The sequence below is a fragment of the Eurytemora carolleeae genome, unplaced genomic scaffold (genome assembly GCF_000591075.1).
Source record: "Eurytemora carolleeae unplaced genomic scaffold, Eaff_2.0 scaffold925, whole genome shotgun sequence".
NCBI lineage: Eukaryota > Metazoa > Arthropoda > Copepoda > Calanoida > Temoridae > Eurytemora > Eurytemora carolleeae.
In genome coordinates this window covers 58,902-73,043 of record NW_019396823.1, presented here as the reverse complement: position 1 = coordinate 73,043, position 14,142 = coordinate 58,902, and positions in this window count along the sequence as shown.

Sequence of the window (14,142 nt, the reverse complement as noted above, 5' to 3'; positions counted from 1 at the left end):
GGATCTGTTTAGATAATAGGTTGGGGAAGAAATAGGAAAGAAGAGAAGGTAGGATCTGTTTAGATAAATATAGGTAAGAGAGAGAATAGGATATATGTTTTATAAAAGGTTAATGAAGGAATAGGAATAATTCCATAACATCCCTTTTCACAAAGATTTCTTACAATATTTATCATCACTCAGTAAAAGCTTTTAATTAAAGTAATATATATTTAATACTAAATACAATGTCTTGTATGAAGTCATGTTCAAGTTGTAATTTTATCGGTTTCACCTCATGAGTTGACTATATTTAGTCTGGAAACTTTAGAAATAAAATTATGCATTTAATTGAGATATTTGTAAGAGCTCATTGAGGCATTTCACTTGAAATTTTGAAATATTAAATGTTAGTTAATGAAATGACCTAGATGATATTATGAATTGATATCATATTTGAGATAATTAATACTTACACCCTTCAAATCGTACGATTAATAAACATTTAGTTTAAGGGCAGGGAATAAGAGGGATATTTCTCCTGTTTAATAGGTTTGAATGCTTGCCTAGCTCTAGTACTCATTCATTAGTTGAAACTATTTTTCTTTCCACTCAGCTCAAGTAAATCTTTCAGTCAAGATTTTACATAATCTCACTTTATAGTTCACCCTGTTGTTGAAAACTTAATTAATCCTTGTGAGAACTGAGATGAAGGAAGAACTGACTGATCTTTGGTCAGGGCGGATACACTAGGGAAACTGAACCGTGTTCGGGAGCGGGATTTGCCGCCACCTCTCTCTCTCTCCTGTCTCTCTCTCTCTCTCCGGGTATATCTCTGCATCCCCCAATCCCCAATTTATTCCTCCAGGGGAACCCGTCTTCTCAAACCATAATCCTTAAACCCAAATAGTATGAAGAAGCTTCGATCCATGAAACGATGGTCGCATATCATATATTTCTAATATTTTCAGTCCACTCATGCTTATACTCCTTCCCTTCCTTCCAGTTCATATATATACACTTCACTTCCTTCCAGTTCATATATAAAGACTTCCCTGCCTTCCAGTTCATATATATACCCTTCCTTTCCCTCCAATTCATATATATAACCTTCCCTTCCTTCCAATTCATATATATACCCTTCCTTTCCTTCCAATTCATATATATACCCTTCCCTTCCTTCCAATTCATACATTTACCCTTCCCTTCCTTCCAATTCATATATATACCCTTCCCTTCCCTCCAATTCATATATATACCCTTACCTTCCTTCCAATTCATATATATACCCTTCCCTACCTTCCAATTCATATATACCCTTCCCTTCCTTCTAATTCATATATATACCCTTCCCTTCCTTCTAGTTCATATATATACCCTTCCTTCCCTCCAATTCATATATATAACCTTCCCTTCCTTCCAATTTATATATTTACCCTTCCCTTCCTTCCAATTCATATATATACCCTTCCTTTCCCTCCAATTCATATATATACCCTTCCTTCATTCTAGTCTATCCTTCCCTTCCTTCTATGCTACCCTTCCCTTCCTTCCAATTCATATATATACCCTTCCTTCCTTTCAGTCTACCCTTCCCTTCCTTCTAGTCTACCCTTCCTTCTGTCCCAATCTTTCTTTACCTTCTTCCCATCTTCTTCTCTACTTTCCTCCTGCTATTATTTATAGTTCTGTAAATTAATTTGGTAAACTTGTCAGTTATCTATATTTCTATCTATCTATATTTCAATCTATCTATATTTCTATCTATGTATATTTCTATCTATCTATATTTCTATCTATCTATATTTCTATTTTTCGGTGATAAATTCCTCCTGAGTTGGTGCTAATTCGTTATATATTATTGAAATTTCAATTCTTATAACCCCAGCCAACAAGCTTATTGTCAATCTGTATCAATTTTATCAAAATTCATGAAAATTGATATATAAAGATGTGTCTCAGAACGCTAAAGACCATCCATTTTATTCCTTACATATAATTTTCTAAATAATTTAATTTCTGTGAATTAAAAGTTTCTGAATTGAGTATTTCAAGACAGATTTTTTTAAGCATTTATTAAATCAATTGTCTCAAACCATACTAATTAATGATGAAATAAATTTAAAACATTGTATTTAATTATCTCCTTTAAGATGAAAACTGTGCGGAGTAAAGAATTTAAACCATATTCACCAGATACGGGTCTTACTTACTCCGTTACTTCAACTTCAATAAAACTACTAAAAAGTACTTTTAACTCTTATATGTATATACTTTTAAAGAAGTTTTCTAATTTCATACCTTAATTCTAAATTTCAACAGCTTAAGTATTGTATATTTAACGGACATATTTATCATGAAAATTCAACAAAGGAAATGAGTTTTTGCCACAAACTCTAAATTTCCCCCTATATCTTAGGAACCCGATGTAGTAGATCTATGATATGAATTCTGTTAGATCAAATAGGTCAGTTTTAAATTTCATCGGTTTACACCATCTAGTTGCAAAGATATAGGGATTAGAAAATTTGAATTTGTGGCAAAAACTCAATTCCTTTATTGAGTTTGAATTGGCTTTCATACAAACTCACTTTTTGATAAAAAAAAAACACATGTGCCATTGAACTCAAAATAGCAATGTCATGTACCATCAAACTTAAAAATCCAATGACTGTTACCTAGAGATAAGAGAATACAGAGATCTATCAAAGTCTAGAGTATGCGAGTGTACGACTTATTAGTAGACGTCTATATTCAGGGATATTTAAGGGTCCTTTGGAACATTTTGTGGTTAGATGGCTGTCAAAACATTTTGTATGTGTATGTCGTGTCGGTACGACTATAGACCAGCCCGTGCCGGTACGACTATAAACCAGCCCGTGAAACTGTTTTGCAGTCTATATGTATATCTAGTCTGTGCAGTTCCCATTGAACTCATAAAACCAAGAACAATTACAATTGCTTTTATATTTTTTCACTGCTTCCACTTTTTTATTAGTTTCCAAACGAAAAAGTTCTCTCTGGAAAATATTCGTTCAATGATAAGGTCAAACTAAAGTAAATCGTATTTGTAAGATTGAAATATTATGTTTTTTAATCATAGCTCGAGATTTTGAGAAGAATAAAATGTTTTGAATTTTAAGAATTTAACCGGGTAAATTTGACTTTATTATACATGTGCATACAACAAAACTACAAGAGCTACAAGGTCACAAAGTCGTGAAGTGTGAATTTGACATAGTCCTTCTCTCCACTCTACAGTGTCCAGGTTGTTGAGGGATAATAATACCTGTTCCTTAATAACGCTTCTAAAGATGATATATGTTGGGAAAAACAAGTTGTACTGTTGTATCTGAATAAACAGGGATATTCATAAAACACGAGAATGTAGGAAATTTTGATATATTATGTACAGGTTTAAGAACGTATGAACGTTTAAGAAAACAAACAATGTCAAATTCTATAAGTTTTATATCGTCGCTGAAGTTGCATCCTTTGTGTGTAACCCTGTACATTATTACCAGTCATATTTAGCTTGTAGCTTGAGGGGGGGGGAGCAATAAACGATAATAATCTAATCTATCCATATAAGAAGGATACCTTCTCATACTAGAGATTTCTAGTTAAGATATGGTCAAATACTAGCTAATGAGCTGATATCAATGATTTGATATGACAGGTCTCCTAGGATAGGTTGCATACACAACTCACGCAGCTTTGTGGCAGATTCTTAAATATGATTTATACAAATTCATGATTATTGTAAACATGCAGATTTCAGTTTCTTAATGGAAATTTTTTAACATTATGCAACTAATCGACAAACATCAAAAGATTTTTGCACTTTATCGAGATTTTCATAATTTTTATTAAAAAAGGAGACATTGTTTAAAATGAATTTCTTAAGGTGAAAAATCAAGGGAGAAAGCTATTCGTATTTTGGAAATCACCATTCATCAACATTTTCAAAAGCTAAGGCTTTATACCTTCATTGATTCTTGATTTAGTGTAGAGGTCTGGAGCAATAGGAATAAATAGATTAAGGGAGCTAGAGAGCTGGGAAGCAAGACGATTTAAAAGCTGGAAACTAGAGAGCTAGAGAGCCAGAAAGTTTAAAAGCTAGGAAGCAAGTAATTCTAGGGAGCTAGAGAGCTAAATTGGTTTGTAGCTAGAGATCCAGATACTTGGGGATCTAGGGAGCTAGAGAGTTGGGAAGCTATGAAGCTACAGAGTTGGGTTCCAGGGATTAGAGAATTGAGCAGCTAGGCAGCTATAGAGTTGGGAAACTATGGAGCTAGAGAGTTGAGGAGTTAGGGAGCATGAGCATGAGCATGAGAGAGTTATAGAACTAGAGAATTAAATAGCAATGTGTCTAGAAGAAGAAATAACAGTTCTTTCAACACAGTTGAATTCAACTAAACTATCCTTCTCATTTTCTGCTATTAAAATACCTTAGACTAGTAGAAGGGGAGAAAATGGGGGAATATTTAATACTTTAAAGGGAGTACCAGCAATGTGTAACTATTTTAAAAGAAAATCATAATATGGTGTTTCCAGTTTTACCCACTCTAAATCAAATCACAAAATACAATGGATTAAATGCAATTGATGGATTAACCTTAATCTGCTTAAAATATTAACTTTAAAAGTAATTGTGTCTTTGCCACAAACTAAAATGTTATAATCCCTATATCTTTGCAACCTGATGGGTTAGACCTTTTTTATATTTTAAACTTTGACATTGTGTTGCAAAGATTTTGGAATAGGAAAATCAAAACTGTTGAAAAAATAAATTGATTAAATAAATTATCAAATTAAAATTTGTATAACAAGATTCACCTATTATTCTAATACAGGGTTACCCACAATAGATGAGACTCTATGGACGACGTAACACTCTTAGATTAAAACTAAAATATTGATAAAAATTCGTTAGTTTCTTATCACAAAACCAATAGAATATCGACAATATGTGCCCCTAACAACATAGTAATTCATTTTTATGAAAGAAGGAGTTGAGTTTTTGCCACAAACATAAATTTTCGAATTCCAATATCTTAGCGACCTGATGCTGTACACATTTGATATTTCAAACTTAGATAAGTTAAGCGAACATAATTCATAGTTTGAAATATCTGAGGTCTACGACATTTGGTTGGGACAATACAAGGACTAGAAAATCAGAGTTTATTGCAAAGACTCAATTTCTTTGGAAAGGAATTGAGTTTTTGCCACAAAGTCTGATTTTCTAATCTCCATATCTTTGTAATCAAATGTTGTAGACCTTGGATATTTCAAACTATGAATTCTTATAGATGAAATAATCTAAGTTTGAAAAATCAAAGGTTTGTACCATCAGGTTGCAAAGATATTGGGATCAGAAAATTTGAATTTGTGGGAAAAACTGAATTCCTTTGGGCCGGTAAATGTAATATTGACGGCGCTTTACTAGAAACCGGATTTCAGATTGTTAAGCAAAAGCCAAGAAGAAAATAGCTGAAATTTATCTTATTTCCGATATACAAAGGGTTGATTTTCAATGCTTTGAAATTATAACTAAACAAAACAAAAAATAATGATATAATGAAAAAAACTTGTTTCACAGGTATTAACATAAGTAAGAACATAATGTTTTTCTTCAGTTTAACATAAATATATAAATATAAAAATATATATATATATATTCACTGATCTGTCAATCAAAGATAATAGAACGTTCTCTAGGATATTCTTCAATTCAAAAGTTGAATAGTTAGGATAGGGATAGGATAGAATACATCCCATCATAGTTTAGTGAGAAGTTAGGATAAGAAAAGGATAGAATACATCCCATCATAGTCTAGAGAGTAGTTAGGATAGGGATAGGATAGAATACATCCCATCATAGTCTAGTAAGAAGTTAGGATAGGGATAGGATAGAATACATCCCATCATAGTCTAGTTAGTAGTTAGGATAAGAATAGGATAGAATACATCCCATCATAGTCCAGAGAGTAGTTAGGATAGGGATAGGATACATCCTATCATAGTCTAGTGAGAAGTTAGGATAGGGATAGGATAGAAAACATCCCATCATAGTCTAGTGAGAAGTTAGGATAGGGATAGGATAGAATACATCCCATCATAGTCTAGTGAGAATTTAGGATAGGGATAGGATAGAATACATCCCATCAAAGTCTAGTGAGAAGATAGGATAGGGATAGGATAGAATACATCCCATCATAGTCTAGTGAGAAATTAGGATAGGGATAGGATAGAATACATCCTATCATAGTCTAGTGAGAAGTTTGGATAGGGATAGGATAGAATACATCCCATCATAGTCTAGTGAGAAGTTAGGATAGGGATAGGATAGAATACATCCCATCATAGTCTAGTGAGAAGTTTGGATAGGGATAGGATAGAATACATCCCATCATAGTCTAGAGAGTAGTTAGGATATGGATAGGATAGAATACATACCATCATAGTCTAATGAGAAGTTAGGATAGAGATAGGATAGAATACATCCCATCACAGTCTTGTGAGAATTTAGGATAGAGCTAGGATAGAATACATCCCATCAAAGTCTGGTTAGGATAATGATAGGATAGGATAGTAAGTATCTATTTGTATTTCTGAATGGTATGTAGCAAATATCTATCTGTATGTCTGAATGGTATATGCAGTAAGTAACTATCTGTATGTCTGAATGGTATTTAGCAAATATCTATCTGTATTTCTGAATGGTATGTAGCAAATATTTATCTGTATGTCTGAATGGTGTGTAGCAAATATCTATCTGTATGTCTGAATGGTATGCAGTAAGTAACTATCTGTATGTCTGAATGGTATTTAGCAAATATCTATCTATATGTCTGAATGGTATGTAGCAAATATCTATCTGTATGCCTAAATGGTATGCAGTAAGTAACTATCTTTATGTCTGAATGTATGTAGCAAATATCTATCTGTATGTCTGAATGTAATGCAGTAAGTATCTATCTGTATGTCTGAATGGTATGCAGTAAGTATCTATCTGTATGTCTGAATGGTATGCAGTAAGTATCTATCTGTATGTCTGAATGGTATGCAGTAAGTAACAATCTGTATATCTGAATGGTATGCAGTAAGTAACTATCTGTATGTCTGAATGGTATGCAGTAAGTATCTATCTGTATGTCTGAATGGTATGCAGTAAGTAACTATCTGTATATCTGAATGGTATGCAGTAAGTAACTATCTGTATATCTGAATGGTATGCAGTAAGTAACTATCTGTATATCTGAATGATATGCAGTAAGTAACTATCTGTATATCTGAAAGGTATGCAGTAAGTAACTATCTGTATATCTGAATGGTATGCAGTAAGTATATATGATACCTGTTTCTACATATCTAAGATGGTATCAGTGACACTAATCTCTCAACCATAATTAGGATGTAATTAGAAATGTTAATGAAGATGTTAATATCCTAATCATTAGTGGAGATATTCAGTACTCTGATATACCTGCAATCAGTATACCAGAACACCAGGGAACACAAAACAAACCAGGCCATAGACCATTGTGTGAAAATGGGGTAAAGTAATTTTGTAAATTCAAATGATTTGTCAAGAATCATTCTTTCCTTTGGTTAATTAAATTTTCTTTTGATTTCTTAAACTTTTAAAATTTATAAATAAAAGAATTTCCAATTTACTCCTTGAGAAGAATGCCTTGATAAATCTTAAGCCAGTATCACTGTCAGATTTTCGAAATCGATTCTTAATAATTTTGTTAGTTTGTTTCCAAGATATTTATGGGTTTTCAGGGATCTCTTTTCCTACGAGAGTCCTATTTAATTTATAAACCCAACCAATGTTTTATTGGAGACCCCAATAATCAGGGGAATTTCTGGAGTCTCTGATGGAATATATGGAGTCTCTGATGAAAAGTCTGAAGTATCTGATGGAAAATCTGGAGTCTCCTATAGAAAATCTGGAGTCTCTGATGGAAAATCTGGAGTCTCCTATAGAAAATCTGGAGTCTCTGATGGAAAATCTGGAGTCTCTGAATGAAAATCTGGAGTCTCTGATGAAGAAAAAAAGAAAGTGTCTCCGATGTACACAAGTATGTAGATAGCAATGCCAGGAATATATTTCCAAAAATCTTTAAACAATTACAAGTTGAGAAGATAAGAAAGGGATCCGTGCTCCGTATAACAATATTCCTGTCAGATCTGTCAACTTCTTTTCTTCTCCCGGATTCAATCCGTCCTGGATTCATCCTTACACATCAGTTTACAAGCTCCAACCATACATTTATCTTATATTATTCAATTTCATGCTACAGTTAGATAACAACATGCTCAAAAAGGTTATTAGGAGGCTGGATTAAGTCAATCTTCAACAGATATTTTGCCTGCTAAGTTACAAATCTTTCAAGTTGATGTAGATCAGTATTCCGGGATATTTGGATGGAAATCTGTATTCCAGGATATTTGGATGGAAATAAGTATTCCAGGATATTAGGATGGAAATCTGTATTCCAGGATATTTGGATGGAAATAAGTATTCCAGGATATTAGGATGGAAATCTGTATTCCAGGATATTAAAATAGAATCTGTATTCTGGGATATTAGTATGGAAATCTATATTCCAGGATATTATGATGGAAATCTGTATTCAGGGATATTATGATGGAAATTTGTATTCCGGGCTGTTAGGATGGAAATCTGTATTCCGGGTTATCGGTGTGGAAATCTGTATTCCGCAATATTAGGATGGAAATCTGTATTCGGGGATATTAGGATGGAAATCTGTATTCCAGGATATTAGAATGTAAACCTGTATTCAGGGATATTAGGATGGATGGAATGATGGATATGTGGTGAATAGTACTTGACAAGATAATAATGTTTCAACTATAAATTACTGGGTATAGGAATATAAACATAGTTTAAACCAAACTCTGGTAAAATTGAAAAATTCTCTAATCTTGTGAATTTAAGGTTGGAGCAAAATTAAATTCCTCAGGTTAGTTCAGTTAACTCAACACAATAGAGGGATTGTTCTAGATTAATGATGCTAAGGTTTGTCTCCGGTATCAAGTAAGATCTAGACAGCTACTCTTCAACATATATCCGTCCTGGAAAACCAGTTCTCTTTAATACTTTAGGATTTAGGAGATTTTTTTATTAACATATATCTGTCCTAAAATATATCCATCCTGTTAAACCATATTCTATTCACCATATATNACATTTTATAGTTTTAAATCGTTGATTTTTTAAATATACTGGGTAATCTACAGAGGATGAGCCTTCAGAGACGATTGTACGAAAGTAATCAAGTCCGTTGTCTTGCATTCAGGATTCCTTTTATGCCAGAAATGTTTTTTTTTTCTGTTTGTAACTGTTTAGTAAACCATTAATATACTCAGTTTACTACAGAAACCATAAATCAAGATTTAAATCGTCATATTTTTACGTAAAGTTCTTCTCAGCATTTCTTTCCTGGTAAATCAATTACTCAATATGAATTCGTCGTAGTTCGATAAAAAACTTGTAATGATTATCAAACCTTTTCACTATCAGTATCCCTGTTTATGTTTATTTATCTCTCTGTCTATCTATCTATCAGCTGTCTGACCTGACACTCAAGGAAATATGGTTGGTGGAACTAACTAGACTGTAGAAAACCAGAACCCGGAGATAATCCTTCAATTCTTACATGGTTACCTTTTCCCCAATATATATATTTGTGAGGAATATATATTTATAAGCAAACTAAGATATCAATAGTGTTCGCAGCATGTTTCCTCGTATATCTTTAGCATACCATTGTAAACCTTTAGTAAGATTTCTATTCAGGGGTCTAATTAGTAATCAGATTCTTTTAAAGTTTTCCAAGATAATATTAAACAAACTTAGCTTAATTTCTTAAACATGTGTATACTTAATGATCTATAATTCCTGATTTATCATCCTAGAATAAACTAACATTGTTATAAACACACTAGTTATAGACACAGATTATAGTCTAGAGTATACCTTTTTTCAGGAGATCCAGGGGAGAAATAGAAAATGGTCTACCGAAAAAGAAAGGTTTAGAATCCCAATAGAAATTTGGTATCTGCAGGAAAGAATGGGGTTCAACCTATCTGAGAAAATAGAGGGTTCGCTTATCCATACAGTTCCTATATTGTAATGTAGAGAAGAGGTTTGGTAAAAAAGGCTGGTATCCGAAAATTAAAAAGATTTTCGTGTACTGACAGAAAAGACAGGAAGTATTGGAAATCCGGAAAGATAAAAGGTTGGTATCCGGAAAGATAAAAGGTTTGTATCCGGAAAGATAAAAAGTTTATATCTAGACATATGAAAGGTTGGTATTCGGAAAGATAAAAGGTTTGTATCCGGAAAGATGAAAAGTTTATATCTAGAAATATGAAAGGTTGGTATTCGGAAAGATGAAAAGTTGGTATCCGGACAGATGAAAGGTTAATATACGGAAAGATGAAAGGTTGGAATATGGAAAAATGAAAGGATTGTGTCCGGATAGATGAAAGGATTGTGTCCGGACAGATGAAAGGATTGTGTCAGGAAAGATGAAAGGATGATATCTGGAAAGATGAAAGGTGTGAATATGGAAAGGTTAATGGTTGGAGTGTGAAAAGATGAAAGATTGATATCTTGAAAGATGAAAGGATGATATCCGGAAGGATGAAAGGTTTGAATATGGAAAGATTAATGGTTGGAGTGTGAAAAGATGAAAGATTGATATCTGGAAAGATGAAAGGATGATATCTGGAAAGATGAAAGGTTTGAATATGGAAAGATTAATGGTTGGGGTGTGAAAAGATGAAAGATTGATATCTGGAAAGATGAAAGGTTGGAATATGGAAAGATTAATGGTTGGAGTGTGAAAAGATGAAAGATTGATATCTGGAAAGATGAAAGGTTGGAATACGGAAAGATGAATGGTTGGAATCCGGAAAAGTGAAAGGTTGGAATCCGAAAAGATGTAATTTTGTTATCTGGACATATACAGGATGGTATCCAGAAAAATAAAAGTTTTTATTCGGAAAGATGAAAGGTCGTATTCGAAAAGCTGAAAGGGTGGTTTTGTAAAAAATGAAAAGGAGGTTCCAGAAAAAATGTGTTGATGTCCAAAAAGATTGTTAAAGTCTCACGAAATTATTAATTTTCAATGGAAAGAATGAAGTTGAATTTGTAGAGGTTAAGTAGTTGAATGTGAAGAAGCAGGATCAGTATCTGATTTGAATAGTTGAAACGCCCACCATTGTCTCCAGTATACGCCTACCCTTATCGTAAACATGAGCTCTATACGCTCTATACTCTATCTGTCTATCAACCCCAACCCCCTCCTCTCAACTGTCATACAACAAAACCGTTTACAACCTCCTCTACAGTCTACACACCCTGTAAACCCTTCAAACATAATCAGCCTTTATCCCCTCCTCTACTACTCTCCGTTCATTTCTTATCCCCCTATTCACTCCATATTCCTTTTCAGGCCTGAGTCCTCTTTCAGCCCTTATCCCTATTCACTTCTACAGCCTTTTCCCTATCCCCCTATATAATCGCCATTTGCAGGCCTTAGTCTCTTTTCTCTCCTACTCACTTTTCAGTCCTTATTCCACTTTCAGCCCTCTTCTTCCTATTCAATGCATTCCATTTTCAATCCTTATCTCCTTATTCAGTACTCCCCTTTCAGGCCTGAGTCCTCTGTCAGGCCTTATTCCCCTATTCGCTCCTACACCCCTATCAGGCCTGAGTCCTCTTTCAGGCCTTATCACCCTATTCGCTCCTCTCCCTTTTCAGGCCTTATCAAAAGGCTTTAACCAAAGGCTGGATTCATTTATGTAATTTGGTGAAATTGTGAAACCAAATACTCGAGAAGAAATTACAAGGTTCGAAGATTAGTTTCAGGACGGATATCTCTTCTACTGTAGTCTTTAATCTGCAGTGTAAAGTTTTCTGATATTCAAATTCAAACTACGTTTAAACATGAGGTTTTAATCATGACAAAGTGCTAGAATTAGACTCACATTCAGCCATCTTTAACTCTAACAGGTATACAGATTTATACAAATACAACCATCTTTAACTCTAACAGGTATACAGTTATACAAATACAACCATCTTTAACTCTAACAGGTATACAGATATTACAAATACAATCATCTTTAACTCTAACAGGTATACAGATATACAAATACAACAATGCCAAGAACCATGAAGGGCAGTAGATAAACTTAAGATTTTTAAAGTCGGAAAATCAAATTCGAATATTGCGAACAGTCATTGCCAGAATCCCAGAACTGAACCTACAGAATAAATTTTTTATTTTTCATTTTTTATCATAATTTATCGGTGATATATGTATGCAATGTTTAATCACTATGGATATGTGTATATATGTAATTATAAAGAATCAAACAATTGCTATATATGTATATGTGCGCTATACGTTTTTATGCTATTAATTGAATGATACTGTTGACCGGAAATGAATACACACGTTCCCCACCTTAGTTCTACGCCCATTGCTAAATCATTGTTTACACTTCTTGTATACCTTGAGCTAAATATATCCTGGAGTATAATAATATCACTAATCCAAGCTTCTTATATCTTTACTATAGACGGTATGAAATTCAGAATAATCCCTTGTATCCTAACCTATTCTATTCTATTATACGCTATGTAGGATGAATTTATCCTATCTATTCTTGTAGAATAAATGTATCCTATTCTATTCTACTCCAGGTATTGGGATGAATGAATCCTATTCTATTCTAATCTATGTATATGATGAATGTATCCTTATTATATTCTACTCCAGGTATATGATGAATATATTCTATTATATTCTACACCAGGTATAGGATGAATGTATCCTATTATATTCTACTCCAGCTATGGATAAATGTATTCTATTCTATTCTACTCCAGGTATATGATGAATGTATCCTATTATGTTCTACTCTAAGCATAGGATGAATGTATCCTACTATATTCTAGTCCAGGTATATGACGAATGTATCCTATTCTATTCTACTCCAGGTATAGGATGGATGTATTCTATTCTACTCCAGGTATATGAGGAATGTTTCCTATTATATTCTACTCCAAGTATAGGATGAATGTATCCTATTATATTCTACTCCAGCTAGGATGAATGTATTCTATTCTATTCTACTCCAGGTATATGATGAATGTATCCTATTTCTAAATTACGAAACTAGGTGTAAAAATATAAACTTAAACTATACCTATGTATTGACAAACATGTAAAATAACATGAATAACAAAAACTCAGCCAGACTGATTTTTAAATATTACACAAACTAAACAAAAAAGTTCATAGTTATTTCTTTTTTGTATTCTTACAACGCAAATAATAGATCTTTAATCATTAATAACACAAAAATAGAACTTTAAGTACAGCACCCCAAGACAATCCTTTCCTATCTTTATATTTTGGTTTATGACGGTTTTTAATGTTTATAAGTATTTAGATAAATCTTTATATGATTCCTATTGTTGGATACACGGCTTATATTGAAACTAATCTAATTATTTACGGTAAATAAACCGAGATGAGAATATGTCTGAGTTTATGAATTCAACCATTATTTCCCCCGGTAGAGAACTAAATATATTTAGGGCTGAAGATTGTCAGACTAATCGTACAGTTGGAAACTATTAATCTTTTTCTCCCTCATATAGTTGGTTTTCAACCAGTTTTTGTCTGGGCTCACAAAACTTCATTCATCAATTAAAAAAAGAAAAATGTTGCTTCTAGCTTAACTCTACCTAACACATAGAACCAAGCAAAGGCATATCTCTAGAACTAGTTTTATTTTAATCAAACAGGTGTTAGGTAATTTCACAAAGGCCTTTTCCCAAGGGCTATTTCCCAAGTGACAATTTCCCAAGTGGCGACTTCCCAAATGTGCAACTTACTAAGTGGCAACTTCCCAAATGTTAGGTTAGGCCTTCTGCAACAAGGGCTGAGCTCTGCGGCTAAGATGGGCTAGGGGACCGAGCGCTGTGGCTGTGACAGACTTGGAAAGTAACCGCTTAAAAACTTGCACATTTGGGAAGTTTATCAACAGAGATTCCTGACCTGCCCGGGAATATCAACCATTGTATACAATCTTTGTTAATGTTTA